This window comes from Delphinapterus leucas, chromosome 6, assembly GCF_059928025.1.
Source record: "Delphinapterus leucas isolate spDelLeu-1000000601 "Yukka" chromosome 6, BTC_Dleu_Yukka2, whole genome shotgun sequence".
NCBI classification, from domain to species: Eukaryota; Metazoa; Chordata; class Mammalia; order Artiodactyla; family Monodontidae; genus Delphinapterus; species Delphinapterus leucas.
The window spans coordinates 75,482,759-75,505,299 of NC_143134.1; the positions used below are offsets into that span (position 1 = coordinate 75,482,759).

Below are 22,541 nucleotides of genomic sequence, written 5' to 3' on the forward strand. Positions count from 1 at the left end.
AATCCAAACACACACACACACACCCCAAGCATGCACACCGTGAAAATATGCAAAACAGATTCAAACATTTTTTTCTATCAATGACTTTTTCTAGGAAGCTGATGTGTGGAAATTTCCCCTTCTTTCTTCCTCCTGGTCCTCTGGGAGGGTTGCAAGGATCAAACCAAATAGCTTAACAGCAAGAAGCAGGAAGTGAAGCACAGCCTTGGACATGGTCAAGTTGGACAGCTGGTTCCAGAACACACAGAGGTCTTTCCTCATCTTGTGTCCATGTGCCTTACACCATAAACCACCATCTGAGCCCAGTCACTGGCTTGAGACCTCAAATAATAAGCTTCTGACAAAGGTAAGATTATCATCCAAAATAGCAGGTTCCAACCTTAATTTCGGAGCCCCACCCAGGCAATTAGACGTTTCTTTTTTTCTTTTCTTTTTTTAGGCAGGACACAATGAAGCAACTTCACTTTTCATTTTTGAAGAATATGTTTAGGTTCTAGAAGGTCACTGTAACAGGATTTGCAGGATTTGACTTCCTGGATGTGGAATGTCCTGATCAGCTCACATTTCAAAATGTTTTGCTGAAGCTCAGATAATCACTGCTCCAAACTGAACAATCACTACCATTTCTATGATAATTTTGCTGTTATCCGTAAGAGAGTTGCTACTAACAAGTACATGCATATCACCGTATCTTTCTACATAAACACTTCCCAATTGTGTAAACTCAAACATAGATCTATAGTTAGGAGTAAGTGAAGAAACAGAATTAGTGATTAAACTGAGTCTGTGAAGCAACTTCTTTGTTTGGATCTAGTAAGACCATAAAGCCAAAGTGTTTTGTGTAACTTTAGTGACCTTCCAATTTATCATCCAAATGACATACTTTTGAGAGTGAAAGAGGGCACCTTTAATAAGCTGAGACAGGAGACACAAGCCTGGATAGTGCCAGACAACTGGGGAGAGACGTATGGCCACCCTGTGTATGGGCGTCACGCCACATCCTAACAGAGAACCACCTCCCCAGTCCTGCCCTGGAGCCTAAAATCTGGAAGGGGAGATCAGATACTCTATATTACATAGCAGAAAATGCTAATTATTATGAAGATATAATCTCTTATGATTCCTCTTTAATGTTTCTCGAATAGGCTAAAGTCTTCCTGAATACGAAAACTGTTTTAAAACAAGTCCTGCAGTGCTGTACAAGGGAATTTATAATGAGGACAGGTCCAAAATAAATGAGTGATGAGTATAATTCAGAAGAAGCTTATAGGTCGACATTCCTGCATGTGTGTATACGTGTGTGTACAAACACGTGTACACGTGGGTAAGTGGAGAGGCATGGCAAGGAAAAAGAAGTCAGTGTAAACGTTTTCTTCTAAAATAATTAATGAGAAATACTTACAATCATGACAACCCAGTCATAACTAACATAAAAACAATAGCTCACAACTCCAGAACAGAACACAGCATGATTTGGGGGTAAAAACAATAGCTACAGCCTTTCCTCATAGCCCTTTTCTTATTTTTCTGATAAATCAAGGATATAACTAGTTCCTGCTAAACTGTTCATATTTCCAAAGGATTTTACCTGTAGAGACACTTTCTCTGAAACAACATTTCTGCACTTGACCTCCTTTACAATAAAAAAATTATCTCAGGCCCCCCTTGGGCTAACTAAAAAAATATATATTTTTATATTTATATTATAAAGCTATAAATTCCTTATGTTTTAAGCTCTTACATAGCTATAAAATCAGAACAAATTTATAACTGATAATACAAACAAACCCACAAGGCCAATAAAATCCAAATGAATCACATTCATCAATCTGATATGTAATATACTGTTGAAATTAGATTTCCACACTGTGGCCTGGTTCTTTCAAGTTTGACCTCCTTTTTCTATTGTATATGATGTGATGACTCAATTGTCTAACCACTTTTTCCTATTCAGGCTCTACATGCAGCTTCCATTGTCACAAACACTGCCTCATATTGTCATCTGGCCTTGTCTTGGTTGGAAGGCATCATCTGTAATCATATTCACCTCTGTCCTTTAAGCCACTATTAAAGGAAAACCACTTGATGACAGAGCACGAGGAACACATGTCATTGTGGGCACCGAGACCTTGCAGCAGCATTTAGTTTCAAGGTGGTCATCCACACAATCCAGGACAAGCTGCCATTGAATTTGTTTTTAAATGATCATCAAAATGAATTTCATTACAATTGTAAGCTCCGTGTGCTGAGGGATTGGGGTCTGCTTTTTTGACTGTGGTGTTCCCAGCACTTAGCAGAATACCTAGCACAAGCTATTAGAGAAATGCAAATCAAAACTACAATGGGGTATCACCTTGCACCAGTCAGAATGGCTATCATTAAAAAGGTCTACAAATTACAAATGCTGGACAGGATGTGGAGAAAAGGGAACCCTCCTACGCTGTTGCTGGGAATGTAAGTTGGTGCAGCCACTGTGGAAAACAGTATGGAGGTTTCTCAAAAAGCTAAAAATAGAGTTGCCATATGATCCAGCAATCCCACTCATGGGCATATCCAGACAAAACTGTAATTTAAAGAGATACATGCACCCCTATGTTCATAGCAGCACTATTCACAATAGCCAAGACATGGAAACAACCTTAATGTCCATGGACAGATGAATGTATAAAGAAGATGTGGTACATATATACAGTGAAATACTACTCAGGCATAAAAAAGAACAAAATAATGCCATTTGCAGCAACATGGATGCAACTAGAGATTATCATACTAAGTGAAGTAAGTCAGAAAGAGAAAGACAAATACCATATGATATCACTTATATGTGGAATCTAAAATATAACACAAATGAACTTATCTATGGAACAGAAATGGAGTCACAGACATAGAGAACAGACTTGTGATTGCTGAGGAGGGGGTTGAGGGAGGGATGGAGTGGGAGTTTGGGATTAGCAGGTACAAACTATTATATATAGGATGGATAAACAAGTTCCTACTGTACAGCACAGGGAAATATATTCAATATCCTGTGATAAACCATAATGGAAAAGAATATTTTTAAAAAGTGTTTATATATGTACAACTGAATCACACTGCTGTACAGCAGAAATTAACACAACATTGTAAATCAACTATACTTCAATTAAAAAAATTTTAAAAAAGAATACCTAGCACATAGCTAGCACTCTCTATATACTTATTCAGTGAATGAATGATTGAGCGAATGAATGGAAAATTCTCAAAAAGAATTCACAAAACCATAGAAAATATCCATAGTCCTCAGTCTCCTAGAATCTGAAGAAAATAGACAAAGAGTCCTGCCAACAGGCTTAACAACTGTAAATATACACAAAAGAATCCACACATATATGCACTAGAGTTTATAGCCAACACTCTGAAAAAAAGGATTGGTATGCAAGCAAATGGATTGGTCTTTCTCTAGAATATCAGTGCAGCAAAGAGGGCTCCTTGCCCTCTGTCCATTAGCAGACACTTGCTTTTTTTGTTTTTTGCAGTACGCGGGCCTCTCACTGTTGTGGCCTCTCCCGTTGCGGAGCACAGGCTCCTGACGCGCAGGCTCAGCGGCCATGGCTCACGGGCCCAGCCACTCCGCGGCATGTGGGATCTTCCCGGACCGGGGCACAAACCCGTGTCCCCTGCATCAGCAGGCGGACTCTCAACCACTGCGCCACCAGGGAAGCCCCAGACACTTGCTTTTGATTAAAAAAACCCAGTACTAGCGAATGTTGGTTTAATGGAGCAGGGAGAGGAGAAGAGGGGAAGAGGCGGGACCTAGAGTGTATTATGGCAGTGCCCACCGCAGGCCAGCAGGCACTGATAGGGACTTGCTATCCTTCATTTAGTGTAAACTTCACAAGAACTCTATCAATTAGGCTTTATTGTCATAGAAGTTAAACAATGTTCTCATAGGAGGTAAGTGGGAAGTTGGTTTTGAACCCAAGTCTGTCCAATTATAGTCCTTCCTCTGTTCTCAGGCCATGTTGCTTCCTAAAAGAAGTGAAACAAGGTGATGAGGGAGCAAGATGGCAAGTGGTAAAAAATGTAGATGAAGAGATTTCCTGTTCTGATGGGAAATGGATAAGTTAAAAATAAAATGATACTGCTCCATTTCTTTCTAAGAAACACAGTAGAAGTTCTTTAAAAGAAACCCCTCATGGGCTTCCCTAGTGGTGCAGTAGTTGGGAGTCCGCCTGCCAATGTAGGGGACACGGGTTCGTGTCCCGGTCCGGGAGGATCCCACATGCCACGGAGCGGCTGGGCCCGTGAGCCATGGCCGCTGAGCCTGCGCGTCAGGAGCCTGTGCTCCGCAACGGGAGAGGCCACAACAGTGAGAGGCCCGCGTACCGCCAAAAAAAAGTGAGGAGTTCCGCCTTTAGTTGATTCTGTGATCATCTCCTTTGGAATGAAAAAAGAAAAGTGGCAGCAGCATCCACAGTTACTTCTAGAACTGGTGAATGGGCACATTTATAGTTTTTAATTCAAGCTTCCTCTAACCTAAGCTTTACCCTATGTGCTTTGAATAATACACATAGGGTAGTACTCATCTCTAAATAAAAGCACATATTTTTCTTTTCTTCTGTTTCCCCAAAGTATTTTGTGATAACTTTTGACTTACTAAAGTAAAACATTAATGGGACAAAAACTGGTCTCCTTGTGCCAACCAATAGAGCATGGAAAGCAGTACTAACCAGACGTTAGAGCTGTGCCTCCAGATGCAGACCACTTGGGTTGGAATCTCAGTGTTGTCTCTTACTGACAAAAATCTTTTTAATTACCACGATGAAAACTGTTGGCTGCAAACTCAGTAGTAAGAAACAGAAATGTTTGTTCTTTGCTCAAAAAGATAAAAAGCTTTGTGAAGATGGAATTATGAAGTTGCCTGAAAAATGGAAGAAGGTAATGGAACAAAATGGTGAATATGTTGTTCAATAAAGGTCTTGGTGAAAATGAAAAAAAAAAAAAAAAGAAATGTTTACCTAGGTGGAAACTGCTACAGTGGTGAATTAGTACACCCACACAAGATCAGGTACCTCTTAATCAATCTTATTTCCTCTTTTATTTTTTAATTGAAAGGGTTTTAAAAAATCTATACCATCATCAAATTACTCAAAAGGAAGTGGGGGGAGGGTAGGTGGATCAGAGAGCAGAAGTATAACCAATACTCACAGCTAACTTCAGAATATCAAAAGGGCTAAAACGAAAACGCAGTGAGGAAGAATAATGACACCTTGGTAAGGGATCATGGCCCATTACATGCACACGTCTTCTTTAAGTCACTAGCCTCCATAAGAACAGTATTTCCAACATACTACAACATACAAAGGGAAAAGAGGTCACAAAGGAATATCTAAATACCATTATCTTCAAGAGGTCCCCTTTGGTTTTCTCCTCCTTAGAAGCAGTGATACAGACCCAGTAGATAATTACATGCAATTACCTAAAGCAAACTGAATTAAAGAGCACCCATGCTGAGAACTTAGGTTTAGGTCATATACCCATAAGGTATCCTTTCCCAACTTTGAGCCCTAATTATGCAATGTTTCCATCACCCTCTGTCCCTCCTCTAAAGATGTGGCTTTTTTCCACCCTTGTGCCACTGTGTTAGCTTTAATATTTTCTAGACATAATCTAATAACAACCACTAATATTTAATTAGCCCTTCTTATGTGCAAGTAGGTGATGCCCACTGTGGTATGGGATATGCTTTTCATCTGAAACATCAGTTTAACCTATAAACATGTACTGTATGTGTGACAAACTAGGCTAGGCACTGAAATGAACATAAAACAAACCAGATGTCAATTCTATTCCTTAATGCAACGTTTTTAAAAATGCTTACACTTATTCCTTGCTGAACATTATACTGGGAAGTGGGAAAAAGAAATGATGTTGAATAAAAGTAATGACAATTCATGTCTTGGAGGGTTCATCTTCTAGTGGTTGACTTATTTCCTGTCTGTAGAGAGCCTAAAGCCAGATGGAGAAGACATACACTACCAAGATGGCATAGTGTAGAAACTGACTGAGCAATTATATTTATACTGGATAACCAATGATGGAATCTCAGCTAGTGAGTATGTATGTATTCCGCCTACATGTGGTCATTACCATCATCAACAAATACTTATTGACTATTCCCTATACACCCAACCCCACTTTAAGAGCCAGAAATATGGTTTAATAATAAATTTACCCCAGGTCATGATGCATGTTTGCTGTAGGCTTGGGAAATTGTTGAGAATATGGGAAGAAGTGGGGATTATACCTCCACTCTCCCCAAAACTGTATCCACCCCTAGTGCTAGGTCATGCAACTTTTAACACCAAATATTTGGGACTTATACCTCTTTTTTTAACTGTGGTAAGACAGATATAATATAAAATTTATCATTTTAACCATTTTGGGGGTGTAGAATTCAGTGGCATTAAGTACATTCACATTACTGTGAAACTATACTTCCCTTTAAATCCTGCTTTCTTGCCAATGAGAAGATCAAATCTGGGTGTTTCCTGACATACTTAAACAGGCAATGCTAAAGCTCCAGCATCTCAATGTTTTATTGATACTATCCAATATAAACACACACACACACACACACACACACACACACACACACACACACACACACACATACACCCTAGGTAGAGCAAAACAGGAGCAGCAACTACATTTTTTTAAATGTCAACTTTAATTGCTTGGTAACGCCTGCTGGAATGTGTGGGAGGTGGAATGGCAGCATGGATGCTCCAGATTTGTCATCCTTGGACTAGTCACTTTAGTGCAGGTTCAGAGCAATGGAACAGAGCTCAGACTCTGACAAGCACACAGCCATGGACAACAGCTTTGTGCAGCAACCGCACGACTTCTCAGACTCTTCGACCACTGCAGATATAAGCAGCTGGGCTGGCACCAGCTCTTTTCTAGGAACCACTCAGTTTCTCTTGATTCAGTTTAATTCGCTCAACGTTTAGCGTATCCTTGCTATGTGCAAGAGACACTGTTCCAGATGCTGCAATGACTAAATGAAAAGTAGGATAAGTTCCAATCCCCTAAAGCTTACAGTGTAGAGGGAGGTCAAGGCAGGTACTAGAATAACTATTATGTGAGGAAGGATATGGTACTTTCCACAGAGAAACAAACAGAAGTGGAGGTATAAGGAAGTCAAGGTCACTTGTTACATTCAACTGAGATTGATCTGGGCTAAAAAAGATCAGAGGGTTGTGACAGAGAGGATCAGACAGGGGTGAGAGGTAGGGCAGACCCAGGTAGAAGGAGAAGTGTGATCTATGGCTCAGAGCAGAAAAGGACGTAGGCTGAAGGCAGATTCACTAACACAAAGACAGGCGAGGTCTCAAGTGTCATAAGAAATTCTTAGCAAATATTTTAGCCTTTATTTTTAAAGATATACAGAGGAAAGGTACAAACATGTTGGATCCAGAAAGATCTGGGTTCAAATCCTAACTTGCCACCTATTAGACTTACGTGGGGGACCTCAGTTAAGTCTCTCAACTTCTCTGAATGTCACACCTACAAAATAGGGACAATAATGTCTACCTCGATGGACTGTGTGAAAGTTAACTGAGATGCAGTTTGTAGAGAAGCGGGCAAAGCATTCAGCATGCGGCAGGTACTAATACAGTTTGGTTCCCTTTTATTTAAAGGGCTTCTGAGGACTGCACTGGACCACAAAACTACATGGGTCAATATTTATTGAAATAAGCACAGTATTGTTGTTTTGAGGCAATTCAAAAGGAATTTAAGTCTTAGTTCCCACTCTCAAGGAATTCATCCAGTGGTGGACAAAAAGAAATGTATATCTTCAAGAGCCGTAAGAAAAGAAATTACATTCATAGAATGGAACCCATAATATGAACATTACTTTAGAAACATACTCTCTGAGTGATTACACAACAATCGTTTGTGAAGGCTGAGAGCACCGGTGAAGCTACTGGAGAGATCTCCGTAAATCAGGGAAGGAGATATGAGACTCATAAATACTACACTCATAAATACTACAAACACATTTGCTATTTTATCCCTACTGTTTACTAGTTGTGTGACCTTACAGAAATTGCTTAAATTCTCTGAATCTCTCCTTCGTCAACCATGAAGAGCAGATTGCATTCTCTCCTGTCTATCTCAATGGGTGTTGTGAGACTCAAAATAATGTATGTGGACAGGCCCTGCCAACCGCCAAGAGCCATATAAAGACAAGTCATCTTTATTACCATCACGTCAAAGAGCACAACAAAATCTCTCAGTTATTAAAATACAGGCCCCTTCCCTGTGCTTAGATTCGGACAAACAGAAAAACCAAGATGAAATTTTACCTGCTTATAAAACAAAACCTGCTTTATGAGAAAGTTTGAACCTGACACTCACTCATTTCTTAAATTCTGGTTTTAATAGACGTTTCCTGACCTAATTATTCACGTTGACAGAGAGAGGTACTTGGGCTGCCCCTGCATGTGCAACACACACACACACACACACACACTCTATGTTCTACTTGATGACGTAAACAGCAAATTTTCCATTCCTTGTTTGTACAGCCAACAAAATTCTCTGACAAAAATAAAAATTCTTACTCTGGCTTTCTCTGTAAAAAGTTGCCTGAAATCTCTCAACCACTGGAAAAATAAGTTTCCCAACACTCAAAAACAGGCAATTAAAACTGAACTGAAAACAGTCTTCCTTTGACGGCTCTGTCTGTCTTCTGGAAAACTAGGTCCCAGTTACCAGCATTGCCTCTCCCTCTTCTGCCCCAAATTAGATCTGGAAGTTAGTGCTGGGGGCTTGCAACTTCTCCTGAGGATGGTCTAGTGGGTTTTAAAAAAATTTATTCTGTAAGCCAGGGCAAAGCCTGGCATAAATGCCAGTCCCTCTTTCCCTGCAAAGTCCTCAGGAAGAACATGAGAGGCCGTAGGGTACATGCTAAGCTGAGGAAACGGGTAAGATGGAGAGACTGTCCCCAGAGACTGCAGGGAGGTGACACACCACGTCTTCCTTCTGTGGCTGGTCAGGAGGAGCCCCACAGGTCAGAGAGCAGCCACAGGGCCCTGTCCTGGCCCTTTATACCCACTCACTCTGTCTCTGCATGGAAAGGCCCGGGTAAGAGGTTAAAGGAGGCAGGCTCAGGCCAGTCTGGCCACACCTGTGTTGTACACAGATGAACAATAATGAGGTTCCAGAAAGGAAGAGGCGGCTGGAACAGCACAGGGCGCAGGTGGCAGAAGGAGGCAGTGCTTCTGGGGGTGAATGTGTGAGCTGGGCTTGTATTCGAGTGCTGCTTGTACTGACAGAGATGTAGGGCAAAATATATAACCTCTCAGTGCGTCAGTCTCCTGACCTGTAAAATGGGGATGGGTTGGACTTTTGTTAAGGATGAGCATTCACCAGATGGTAGTTGTAATTACCAGCGAGGTGAGCTTAACTGCAGATACTGAAATGTTAAAGGTGCTGACAGCCTGGTGAGCTGGTTGTCTTGATGCAGGTGGGATTTCCTTCAAGTACTAACTCCGCAGGTATTAATTCGCAGAGGATTACACAAAATAATTAAGTTAAATGTAGGACGTCAACACAGTTTCATCTAACATGATCTTGTTGTCTGGTACTTCAACACCCTGAAATTCCCTTCTGAAAGGTTACCAACGAGGTCCTAGTTTTCCATTTATTTGACACTGTACCACTCGATACTAGTTATCTTTCCTTCATTTGAGAAAATCTGTGTTCTCTTGGTTTTCTGAAACTGCAGCCCCCTGGTTCTCCTGTTACTTCTTTGACTGCTCCTTTGCCCTGAGTCAGCTCCCCGTTCATCTGGACCAGAAGGGAGGCAACCCTCATGGTGGCTGTCCTCTTTCGCTTTCTCAGCACTCTGTATCCCGCTTTTCACCTATGTCATCCACGTCTCTTCTAGTATTTCCCCCACTCTGCTCTTCTACCCGTGTCTCCGCTTCAGAGAGTGAGGCCCAACTTTTCCCAATATCCATGATACACCTCAAACTCAATTTGCCAAACAGATCTTTCCCTGCCAAACCCATGGCCCCTCCACCACCCTGTCTTGAGTAGTACCCGACCATCCTTCCAATCAACCAGCCTAGAAACCCAAAGTAAAAGCAGACAAGCCAGTGACAAACTCTCATCCATGGAGAGTCTGTATAGCACAGCAGCTCGGTGTATCACGCTTGAGTAGGCTACTCAGGTTCAAGTCCTGGCCCCACTACTAAGTAGCTGGAGGAAGTTATTTATTCTGTGTCTCAGTTTCCACATCTATAAAATAGGTATCACGATAGTCCCACAATATAGAGTGGTTATAAGGATCAAATGAGCATATATATATATCTTAGAAAAGCACCTGGCACCAGCACTAAGCGAGTATTGGCCATGATTACAACTGTGCTTCATGAATATAACAGGAAAACAGGAGTGAGTCAGGCTCAGCAGGCTTTGTAGGCAAATGTTTTGTGATCTTTAATCTACTTTCTACTAATGAATAAACCATGGCATTTGGCAGAAACGAAGCAATTAATTGGAACCCTATGTTGGCTATGATTAGCAATAAACCACGTCCTACTGTCCCGAATGGCAACCTGATAAACAGGATAGGTGTTTCCTCCTGGTCCATCCAAGCCAGAGGGTTCTGAAAGATCACCTGATGCAGTAGGCACCCAACCTGATGAGTACCCAAAACACCCCGAGAGCTTTTTTAAAAACGTAGATTCCCAGGGCCCAGACTCTGAGATTCTGTTTTAGTAGGTCTGGGACGGGTCCCAGGAATATGGGATGCCATCCACGTTTGGGATCCACTGATTCAATCCATTATCTTTCTGTCAATGATGATGAAACTAAGACTGAGCAGAATCAGCTCACCTCCCCTAAGTTTCAGAATCACTAAGAGGCAGAGCAAGGCTCACACATGGCACACATGTCTCCTCCAGCAAAACCATCTCTAGAAAGTGAAACAAAGAAATGAATCATACACTGAGGCTTAATCTCCAAAGGTGATTAAACATGAGCACATCTGTGTCGAGGTCATTACGAGAACAGGGAGGTTCTGGCTAGGTTTCGTGGGTTCTTCCATTTGCAGAGACAAATGCCACTGACAGATGTTTCTGGCCTGTGAAGTCATTCAGTAGCAATAGCATTTAAGGCCAGTGCAATGAAACAAACGCCTGTTTTTATACCTTCTTACACCAAGAAGCCTTTTCGGATCTTCTTGAGATTACATATTCTTCTGTATGTCCCAGAACAGCTTATCCAGAGCCCAGGAACTAAATTCCTGCCCAAGCTAAAGACATCTCCCTGGAGGTGTCAGTAAGGATGGGGAATATGATTTCCCAACCACTCACAACAAACCCCTCTAATGTTTGGAGAGCAGCTCATGGTCAGCTGTAGTTTTGGCAATCACAGCCCATAGAAACGGCACGTGTTGCCTTTGTGATTTGCACAGGCAGCAACAGAATCTGCAACAATGACCTCATGACTCTAGTGTCTACACCCTTGGCAGAGCCAGAGGTCATTGCCAAAGATGCTCTAAGGGGGTCCCACTAGAAAGAGAAGACCCAAGTTTCACCCTTAAATGCCCAGGGTCTGACATGATCTTTGGCTCAAACAGCTAAGTTGTACTTGAAAAGTCTGGGAAACAGCAAGTTCAAGAGAGGCTCATAGGCACCCTGCCCTAAAAACCTAGATTAACAATCTATAGTTGTTTTGAAATGTGCAGCTGGTAGGTCAGCACTGTACCCATACCTGACCTGAGATTGCAACAGAATAGGTGACGTGAGGTTGATTCTACAATTTCAGGGAGGGCCTCATTCTCCTTTATTCCTACATGCTTCCTCCACTGCTCCAATAGATTTTCTTTTCTTTCTTTTTCCTTTTTTTACTTAAGACTTGGTCTGTGTGTTACAAAGCAGAAATCCTATGGAGGAGTGGTACTTTTAGCTTTTGCACATCCTCTTCTCAGAGGGAGTTTGATAAAAGAAAGAGGTAAGTAAGCTTGATGGCTCCAAGGGAAGAACAAGATTTGGAGCAGGAGGTAGATGGGTCACAGAAAATCTTCCCCAAACTCGATTTTGCCAAGGGGTGACGTGACTAGACCTGTTAATTGCTCTTAATTTTACCACATATAAAACTCGGCTGGGCCACGGTGCTTGACGAATGCAGATTCTAGACTCCAAAACTAGCAAATCTGATTCAGGTTTGGGGTGGGGCCCAAACCTGTGCTCTTACAGGCTCCCTGGCCATTTGAACACAGCCCGACCCCCTGCACAATGTGAGCAACAGAACTGGTGGACAGTTGTGCTGTTTCTAGCTTTGTGACCTTGAGTAGGTCACCTTAATGTGTCTGATTTTCCCTTTGTGTGTTGTAATACCTCTCTCATGTGGATATGTTGAGAATTATACAAGGTAGGTGTGAATGTATTTTTAGAAATGTAAAGCAACATAAAATGTGAAACATAAATTATCATAATCCTTTTTTTTCATTTACTCATTTGTAACCCATATTTAGAACATGCTGGCAAACTGCTTCTGAGGGATTCTGGATTCGAAACTTAAAGTTCCTGGAGGCCCAAATTAGAATACTGTGTAGTCTGAGCCAGTTTCTGGTGAAAATCAAATGGTCTCTAAATTTAATAAAGAGCAGCATGAATTTATGATACATTGAATTTTAAAGGAGTACCCATATTGTGTAAGATCAGCATAGGGGTGGATGGGGGATGCTTCAGATGAAAACATCCCACACACTTACAGAGCATATAATTCTCATTCTTACCGTACCAAACAATTTTTCAGAACTGGGCCAAGATCCCAAATGAAAAGCACATTCAATTTTGAAACAATTTTTATAGTTCAAATAATTTCTTTAATTCTCCTCTCTTATTAATTATTAAGGAAAGTACCCACAAAATAGCATTTTTCTTTGCGAGTAGGAGAGTCTGTGTTCAGTTCCTGCTGCTGTCCTGTGGGCAGTTGAATAGGGCTGCCCCTCCCCCTACCCACAGAGCTCAGGTGAGGTGCCCAGCAGGTAAAAGACCTGGTTTTACATTCTCATCCAAGTCAGACCTTCCACCTTCAGTGGAAAGTGAAACTTGTTCTGAATTCTAGAGGGCAACACACCGAAGTCAAATTTCCAAGAAATTACATAAATCTTCCCAACAAAGTTAATAGGGTGTGCCCAAAACTTTGTTCTTGAGTGAGGGTTTGAAAACCAGGCATGATTTATCGTTTAAGTTTTCATAAATACAGAGAAATCCAGATGTGAAGTTGAGTTTAAATAGATGTCAACAGTACGTTTAAAATGCTTTAAATTCTTTCTCCACTGTCAAAATGGGACATATTTTTCCAGGTTTTTCTTCTTTTTTTTCAAAGGAAAAAATAGGTCATGGCCAGCCTTTGTTACAGATACGTAATTGCTGACAACCAAACCACAGCAATAGTCTCCTAAGAGTATGGAGGTCTCTTGTCTCCATACTGCCTTCGTGGAGCTTACATTCCAGGAATCTTTGGGCTCTATCTGTGTGTAATATAAATTCAAACTCCTTTCCCTACCATACAGGGCTCTGTACAACATGACCCCGACACTGGGCCACCTTTCCCTTTCCTAGCGCGCTCTAGCCCACAAAGGCTTTCTCTCCGGCCTTAAACACACCAGGCTTACACCAGCTGTCCCTTCCGCCTGGAATGCTTTCTCCCCTCATCTTTCCCGGGACTGCTCTTTTTGACATTGGGATCTCCATTTACAGTCTGTATTTCTCACTGAGACCTTCCCTGAGTCTGATCACTCTTCATCACGAGGCCCTATTTAATTCTTTGCATAGGACTTATCTCCAGCTGATATTTCTCTTGAACATTTATATTTTTGCTAATTGTCTTCTTCCTCAAATGGAATGTAAGCTCCATAAAACAGGGATCTTGTCTGAATTGACCACTGTGGTATCCCCAGTGCCTAGAACCTTCCCTGGCACATAGTCAGCCCATCAATATTTACTGGACATGTGAATAGGGGAAACAGTGAGGTTGCATTAACTGGGTTTAGAGATATGTCACCCATAGACCCAAACAGTTTAAACTTCTGTTCTCTTCTGGAGCTAATTTAGTTAAAACATAATTCAAACTTTTCATTTGTTTTTTTATAAAACATTAACCATATTATTATTAGAGAAGTGCTACTAAAGTCTGAAACATATCCCAACGACTATAAGAGGTTTTGACTCAGTGCATGACCATGAACTTGAACATATAAGACAGCAACATATGTCACCAGGCTTCAGTTTCATCACTGCCTAAATTACTCTCTGGGAATAAATTCAGAAGATTAATTCTTAAGCACATTATTGGCACAGTATATCCAGTGCTACCCTGATCATCTGAAAAGGTTTTATCTGAGTTATTTGGTAAGGGGATTAACTTGGATACTGGGGGAAACTCAAACATTAACTACCATTTAAATATCATTCTAGGTCTAGAAAAAACAATCTGTTAAGTACAGGTTATGTCAAATTTTTGTTCAAGCCTTTAAATGCATTTGCTCTTTTTCTAGGCCCAATTGGTAGATTCTAAATATAGTTCACAAGCTTATAAGGTCAGTGAGGAGCAACATGCATACTGGTGATGTGTGTGGCTATGCTGAGGATGAATTGAGCTTCAGCCATAGGCATCTACCAAAAAGTGAAGAGCAGTCATATTGGCTCATTTCTTGGCCACAGAGGTCTTTCTACTGCACAGGAGTAAACTGGTTTTGGACAAACATGCATTAGGAGTTGTTAGTACTTTAAAAGGATAATATAAAAACCAACAGTGGTGATCCAATAAATCAAATTCAAATCACTATTTCTCCATTTTAATATGTTACCACACTTCCCATTAAGGATTAAGAGTCACAAATTTTATGATAATACACAAGACAGTAAGAAAGTGCTGTAAGCTACACTGCATAAATCAGCATGTCCTCAAAAATGTGGAACAGGAAAAATGAAATGTGCTGCCCTCTTTATCTGTCAACCAATTTCTGAGACCTTTGGCTGTTTATATAAATTTACTCTTTAAGACATGGACAAACCTCCTTGAGAGAATGGAATAGGGACATAAGCTTCCAAAGCCTAAGAAAGAAATATGATTTTCTGTTCATGTCCTAAGGCATACCAATATTTATAAAAGCCAATGGCATCTCTTCTCGTATTTATTTACCCACTAACGCCAGCCATTAAGTCCTCAAAGTTTATAATCCTGAGGCCAGTGGGAGAAAAGCAGCACTTGGGGGGGAAAAAAACTTGGATAAATTCAGAAGTATTATTTTAAATAATGCTTTTGCTTTTTCAGATTTCTACCTCACTAATTCTGGCTGTCAGTGCTTAAAAGTGCCTTCTAGTCACTATTCAAATCCTTCCATGCAACGGTACACACAGCTGACCTATTCTTTATTCTGAATAAAGCTAAACCACTCCGTGGGCATTTCTTAAAGCACTGCAAGGGCAAGTTATTAGTAAGAATGTAAACAGAAACACACTACATCATATTTACCACAAATATGAACACTCTCAATGTGAGAGAGAATTTTTAAAATATCGCAAAATCACTATGCTTTTTAAACTGTGAAGAGTCCCTTTTTGTTTGGGTTTGGTTTAGGTTTTTTTCATTATCAAATAACACCATTTTTAGATTCATTATAGTTCAATGCAGTTAGAGTCACCCTAGGGTTTTTATTTTTCCTTCTCTCTCCCTCTCTCTCAGTCAGTGTGGAAAACAGCTCTCTTCCGTTAACTAGATCTCTGGGGAATAGATCCTTCCTTAACTGGCCTGCATGGGAGGGCAAACTTTCTAATTTTATAGCAAAAACAAAATATTTGTGGGTGGGACATGCTCGTTGAGTTCATCTGGACCAGCTCCCAGCCTAACTGCAGAACTCCTTTGACAGTATGTGTGCCATCGGTGTCAATTCATTGTTATAACGCAAAGGACTTTCCCCAGTGACATAATGAGAAATCAAGTGGAAGTTGTGTTAATGCCACATGAAACACAGATGACGGCTACTCCAAAACTCTGGAGCCAACCTTCTCCTTCCTCAAAAGCAAGATCTTTGATTTCCTCCCATTATCCTCAATGACTCTCTCTCACCCCCAAAGTAACCAAGAGAGATCCCACAACACAGAAAGAAGCTTGAGAAAAGAACTTGAATTAGGCTCCCAACTAGAAAAAAATAAGGTCCAAATTCCTCCATTTTATGTTACCACTCACTTTAGCAAAAGCTAGGTATGATGTGATGGCTAAAAGGCAAAAGCATCAGTGTAGGAATGAGGTACCTGACCCTAAAGTGACCCCAATGATGCTACTTCCTCCTGTTCATGCCTTTGTGTGATCCCCTCCCCTTGAGGGCAGGCATGACCTGTAGACTTGCTCCTAACCAACAGAACATAGCAAGGGCGACAGGATGTCACTCCCACGACTAATATATAGTGAGAGATTCTCCTTGTTGGCCTGATGAAGTCAGTTCCCATGTTGAGAAGTCCACATGGCAAAGAGCTGTGGGTGGACTACCGTTCAAAGCTAGTAAAGGCTGGGCCTTCAGTCTTACAGCCTCAAGGAAATAAATTCTACCAATGACCTGAGTGAGCGTGGAAGTGGATTCTTCCCTGGTCAAGCCTCCAGATGAGAACATAGCCTTGTGGACACCTTGAGTGCAGTCTTGTGAGTCTCTGAACAGAGGACCGAGCAAAGCTTTGCCCAGACTCTTGACCCATGGAAACCGTGAGATAAGAAACGTGTGCTGTTTTAAGCTGCCAAGTTTGTGGTAATCAGTATGCAGAAACAGAAAACTAATTCACTGAGAGAAGAAATAAGTCCCTTTCTGCCCACCCTGCAAAGGAATCAGGGTCATTCTAAGTCTGGCTACAGAGCTCTTTGCTAACCCCCTTCCTGTGCAGATAATCCCAGGAAGAAACATTCAGACAGAGCTGGACAGAGCCAGCTGAGCTCCGTATCAACTTTTCCAAAGGATACCTATTAGCTTCTTAGATGATCTGGGTCCTCCGACAGAGAGCTTATTAAACAGAGGAGCTTCTTAAGCAGACAATGAAAAATAACGGGTATAGTGACATGTTCTAAAATCTTATTATACTATACAGGGAACTTCTAAGTAGCTTTACTTAAAATTCCTGGAAATGCAGAACAATGACATATAACCAGTTTGTCTTTGTCTGCCTATAGCTCATGTTTTTGCAAATAAGTTTCCATTAAATCTCTATACTTGTGAGTTCTTAGCATAGTTCTGGAATAAAAGTCAATTATAAAAGAAAGAATGCCTAATGTGGCCTTCTGCTTTGAAGGTATTTTTACAGGGCTGTAAAACTTCCTGTGCTAATCTCTACCTATGTTAACTCAATTACATTTCTTAGGTTTTCAATAATTTCTTTATAGCTTTTTTATAGGATGACAAGTTCAAAAATTAATCACATAAGGTTGCTTATATAAAACTATGCAAAAGGTATCTTTAGAATATGTAGCTCCTATAATAAGTGGAGCATAAATGGAAAAATTACAGCTAACGTCTGAATTGAAATGAATTATAACTGTTAAATATATCCATTATATGTTCAGGATTCCTCTCCTCCACTTGTTCAATGTCAGTGTCAAATACTTGGTTAATGACAAGGTTATTTAGCTAATATTTAGGATATTTAGTTCTTAGTTGAATTTTTACTACACATTATAATTAGATAGCTGATGTTAATGTTAACCCAATTCCTGATATTAATCATGGTACATGATACAGATTTAGATAACCTCTAAGAATCATTTTAGTGCTAATAGTTCATGATTAATCTTACTTTTTGAGTAATATTTATTCAGCATATGTATGTATTAAGAAGTAAAAACAGATATAATATCATCCATATAATGATGACAACAAGTTGCATTAAATGGAGCCAGAATTCATATTTTGTGTTACTGCAGATGTTGAAGTTCCAGAAATTTCCAGAGGGACAAAGCATGGCAAAGGTCTGAGAGTACAGGTGGAGAGTCTTAGTTCAGTTGTGCTCAAGGCAAATCAAGTCTCAAGTCTGGGAATTCAATCAAGTTAGGGAATGTAACCATCAATCACTCAACAAATATTTATTGAGCATCTGCTATATACTGGCACAGTTTTAGTGCTGGGGTTACAGCAACAAATAAGACTGACAAGGTCCCTGCTTGCACTCTAGTTGGGGGACAAAGAGTTAACAAGCAAGCCAACAACTGATCAAAGTAATTTCAGATAGTGGAAAGTTAATTCAAGTGAACATATTAGGGAGGTCCTACTCCTGGCCAGGCAGTGCTCTGCCACTAGAGATGCATCACTGAACAAAACAGACATAGCTTCCCACCCTCATGGAGATCACACTCTACCAGGGGAGAGAAAGAAGAACACATCATAATAAGTAGGTAATTTATGCACTGTGTTAAAAGGTGATATACGCTATGTTAAAAAGAGAGAGAGGGACTTCCCTGGTGACGCAGCGGTTAAGAATCCACCTGCCAGTGCAGGAGACATGGGTCCGATCCCTGGTCCGGGAAGATCCTACACGCTGCGGAACAACTAAGCCCGTGCGCCACAACTACTGAGCCTGTGCTCTAGAGCCCGCGAGGCACAACTACTGAAGCCCGCACGCCTAGAGCCTGTGCTCCACAACTAGAGAAGCCACCGCAATGAGAAGCCTGTGCACCGCATCGAAGAGTAGCCCCCGCTCGCCGCAACTAGAGAAAGCCTGTGTGCAGCAGCGAAGACCCAACGCAGCCAAAATATTAATTATTTTAAAAATATTAGGGCTTCCCTGGTGGCCCAGTGGTTGAGAGTCCGCCTGCCGATGCGGGGGACACGGGTTCGTGCCCCGGTCCGGGAAGATCCCACATGCCGCGGAGCGGCTAGGCCCGTGAACCGTGGCCGCTGAGTCTGCGCATCCGGAGCCTGTGCTCCGCAGCGGGAGAGGCCGCAGCAGTAAGAGGCCCGCGCAGCAAAAAAAAAAAAAAAAAAAAAATTCTTAAAAAAAGAGAGAGAGAGAGAGGGAACAGGATAAAGGTAATTAGAAGCGTGTATGTGGCGGGGCAGTGGGTCACAATTCTAATTGGGGCAGTCAGGGTAGACACCACTAAGATGATGACTTCTGAGCAGACTTGAAGAGGAAATGTGCTACAAAGGAGGTAACACAGGGTTATGATGGAGTGAGTGGGGAGAGGTGCAGGGGGCCACTTTAGATGAGTGGTCAGGGGAGTCCTTTCTGAGGATATGGCATTTTAGCTGAGACCTCTATGTCGAGGAGGAGCCAGACATACAAAGATCTGGGAGCAGAGCGTACCAGGGAGAGGGAAACACAAGTGCCAAGGTACTAAGGCAGGACTGAGTTTAGCATGGAGAAACAGAAAGAAAGTGAGAGTGACTGGGCCTAACAACCAAGGAGATGGGGTCAGGGATGTGGACAGGGGCCAGGTCATGTAGAATTAAGTTAAAAAGGTTCATTTTGATCCTCAGTTGTTCTCCCTCTCTGCTACATTATTATCCTCTCACGGTCTGTGGATCCTGTTCATCGGTTTCAAACATATTCTATTGATATCATCTCCTATCTCTCAAGAACCATCCCACTCTCCTGGCTACCACTCAATTTCTTCATCTCTCCCAGCCACATTTCTCCAAGGAAAAGTCCAGACGTGCTGCCTCCACTTCCTGGCCCTCCCATTTCCTCTTCAGTTCTCACTCTAATTGGATCTGTCTCCTAACACTGCTCTTGCTAAAGTTGCCAATGCTCCCCACATGTCCAAATCCAAGGGACACTTGTCCTTAACTTATCTGTCTGTTGCCTTTGGCATAGGTGACCACGCTCTCTTTCTAGAAGTACTCTTCTCTCTCCATGACCCCACAGCCATCCTCATTTTCTCCTAAATCTCAGGCCTCTCCTCAGTTTCTCTTCTTGGGAATGACCCATAAATAAACACAGGTGTTCAGGTGGAAAAGTACTTAGGGGCTTTGGTCACATGAAAGCTTATTCATCAGCCTTGATGGCCTTGGCCTGGGGCAAGTGACTTAGCCTCTGAGAGACAGTATAGTGGAAAAGATGGAACTAGAGCAAGTGAGACCTGGACTTTCACTTCCTAACTGTGTGACCTTGGGCAAGAAACCACGTCTCCAGGACTCAGTCTTCTCACCTGTAAAATAGGGAGTTTAACAGCTGCCTTGCAGGGATATTATGACGATCAAATAATTTATCTTTCTCAAGTTCTCTGGCCAGTGCCTGGCACTCGGTAGATGCTATTCTGTTGGTACTGTCCTTCTGAGGCTCAAAAAGAGTACCTTCTGTCTGGATAACAGAGGAAAGAAAAATAACATAAAGGGGGGAGAGAGAAAATCCATCACTAAATTGTTCTAGGTGGGGGTCACAGCTAATGACCCACAAACAAATGAATTTTGCCCTTATAGACCTAAAATTCTCAAGTGTGGGAAGAGAATTCTAACATATAAAATCTCTTCCAATTACCAACTGGAAGCAAATAGTAATCATTACTGAACACTGCAGCCCCCTTCCCCCATCAGATGTATTCTACATACTTTGGCTTTAATGAGTAAGAGGCAGTGCAGGGCAGGAGTGCAGCTCTCCACTTCCTAGCTCTGAGACTGGGCAGATACCTTAAGCTCCCTATGCTTCAGCTCTCTCAATAGTAATATGGGACTAATTACAGTATGTATCTCATAGGATTGTTTTGAAAATTAAACGAGTTAATATAGATGAAGTATTTAGAACACTACCTGGCACAAAGTAAGCTCCTAATAAATATTAAGATGAGAATGCTAATAACTACTATTTTTAGCCCAACTATTACTGGAGTTCTCACTTCCAACCCACAGAGTGATCTGAAATCAGACATCTGAATTTCTTGTTCATATTTGTCATTTTTCTGAATAAGACAATCTACATTTGTATACATTCTAAGAAATAGATGTTGTTGGATACTCTCCCAATGGCCTCTCTGGATCTACTCTCTATCTGCTCTGTGTTCCAAAGCTGACCTGCCTCAATGGGCTTCCTTATCCTCTAGCTTCTGGTTAGATTCAACCAATGGGAGGTATAGGCAGGATAGGACAGAGGAAGGAAAGTGAGTTCTGGGTGTCTGTTCCTATAGCTCCCTCTCTGCTAAGTCACCTCTCCCAAAGGTCACAGCTCCTGCCAGCCTGCCCTCACTTACAGCTCCAGCTACTTTCTCCAGGGTTTGGTAATCCTCCTTCTCCTGGCCCCTTCAGGCCTAGAGGGTGGTGAAGGGGTAACGGCTCCCTGCTGTTGCAAGCCCCAGAATGTTTCACGATCTCCTTTTCCTTAATCCTGAACATAAGGTTTTAAATAGTCCCTTCAATAAATTACTTGATTGTTTCCTGCTGGGACCTAGCCCGACAAGTAAGTCAAGCTTAGTGACATATGGCCATGCAAAACCTGAAGGCAAGATAGCACCTTGAACATTTTAGATATGTGAAAAAACACAGTGGAGCCAGAAGGCTGAGACTCTCACGCAAAGCACGCCACTTCAGACTCTTGCCATCTGAGCTGGTAACTTAGAGCGCAAAGTGGGAGACCCCAATCCTCTCAGCATTTACTCTCCTCGCTGACCTTCCGGTCAGGTAAATGTTATTTCCTCTGACAACCTGCAGGATAAAAGGACTTGCTGGTATACTATCTCTCAAATGATCAAAGTTTCCTCTCCATCCGCATTCAATCCACCGAGGCACTTGCTACCATGTCCTTGAGAACAACTTCAAATACAAGTTTCTCTAACGCTACCACACCTTATCCAAGCTGGCTTAGAGGAACAGGAGTTGAAAGATACTTCCTGGAGCTCTCCCTGTTAACAATCAAGTCAGCAGTAATACTGAATGCCCCAGGGCTTTAGCTCTTAATTATAACCACAAGCTTAATTTTAGAAGGTGACACCAGCAGCAGTTTTCAGCTTCACCATATGAATTAATCATGAGCTGCATCTTTAGGTCATACTCTATACGAGAAAATTACTCAATAAATGTTTGTGGGCTGCTTTAGTGATAAGCCGTTGGCCCAAGTAAATAAAATGGGTAAAGTACGTTTCAATACTCTGAAGCAGCAGGCCCAGGCTAAGAGATGGTTCTAATATGGAGAATTTCTCATGCAGAGAAGCTGTGTTTGTCTTGTATAACACGTTCTATCTGTTTAATGTGGACCCAAGAGCAAAATTGATATAAAGTATTAAGATCTTCAATATTGACATGATATTAAGAAAATCATGATTAATGAACATTAATGCTGAAACGACATTAGGAAAAATGGATAATGGGTCTAAAAATGGAGCTAAAGAAGAGGTATTTAACATAGGAAAAAGAGAGCCAGGACACATGAGATAAAGAAAGAAAATTCAGGAACATCAGGCCAACTGCATTGTCCAAGTGCAGCACATATTTTATAAATCATGACGTTACCATGAGTGCCTTCCTGCAAAATCCACAACTAAGCAGCATTAGCAGCCTCTGAAAA

The 22,541-nt window shown here is 41.5% G+C and overlaps 1 protein-coding gene across 3 annotated transcripts in view; it reads right to left on the bottom strand.

Moving 5' to 3' along the window:
• The window catches only part of APBA1 (amyloid beta precursor protein binding family A member 1), a 239,651-nt gene that overhangs the window by 173,357 nt on the left and 43,753 nt on the right, over nt 1-22,541 (bottom strand). For 2 of the 3 annotated variants that reach the window (XM_089913286.1, XM_089913285.1), the window contains exon 1: nt 1-19,020. This exon is cut by the window's left edge and continues 42,312 nt beyond it. The exons of the other annotated variant lie outside the window; for it this stretch is intronic. The gene's annotated coding sequence lies outside the window, so the exon portion shown is untranslated. Of the gene's footprint in view, nt 19,021-22,541 lie in introns of those variants that run through there. 3 annotated transcript variants of the gene reach the window in all.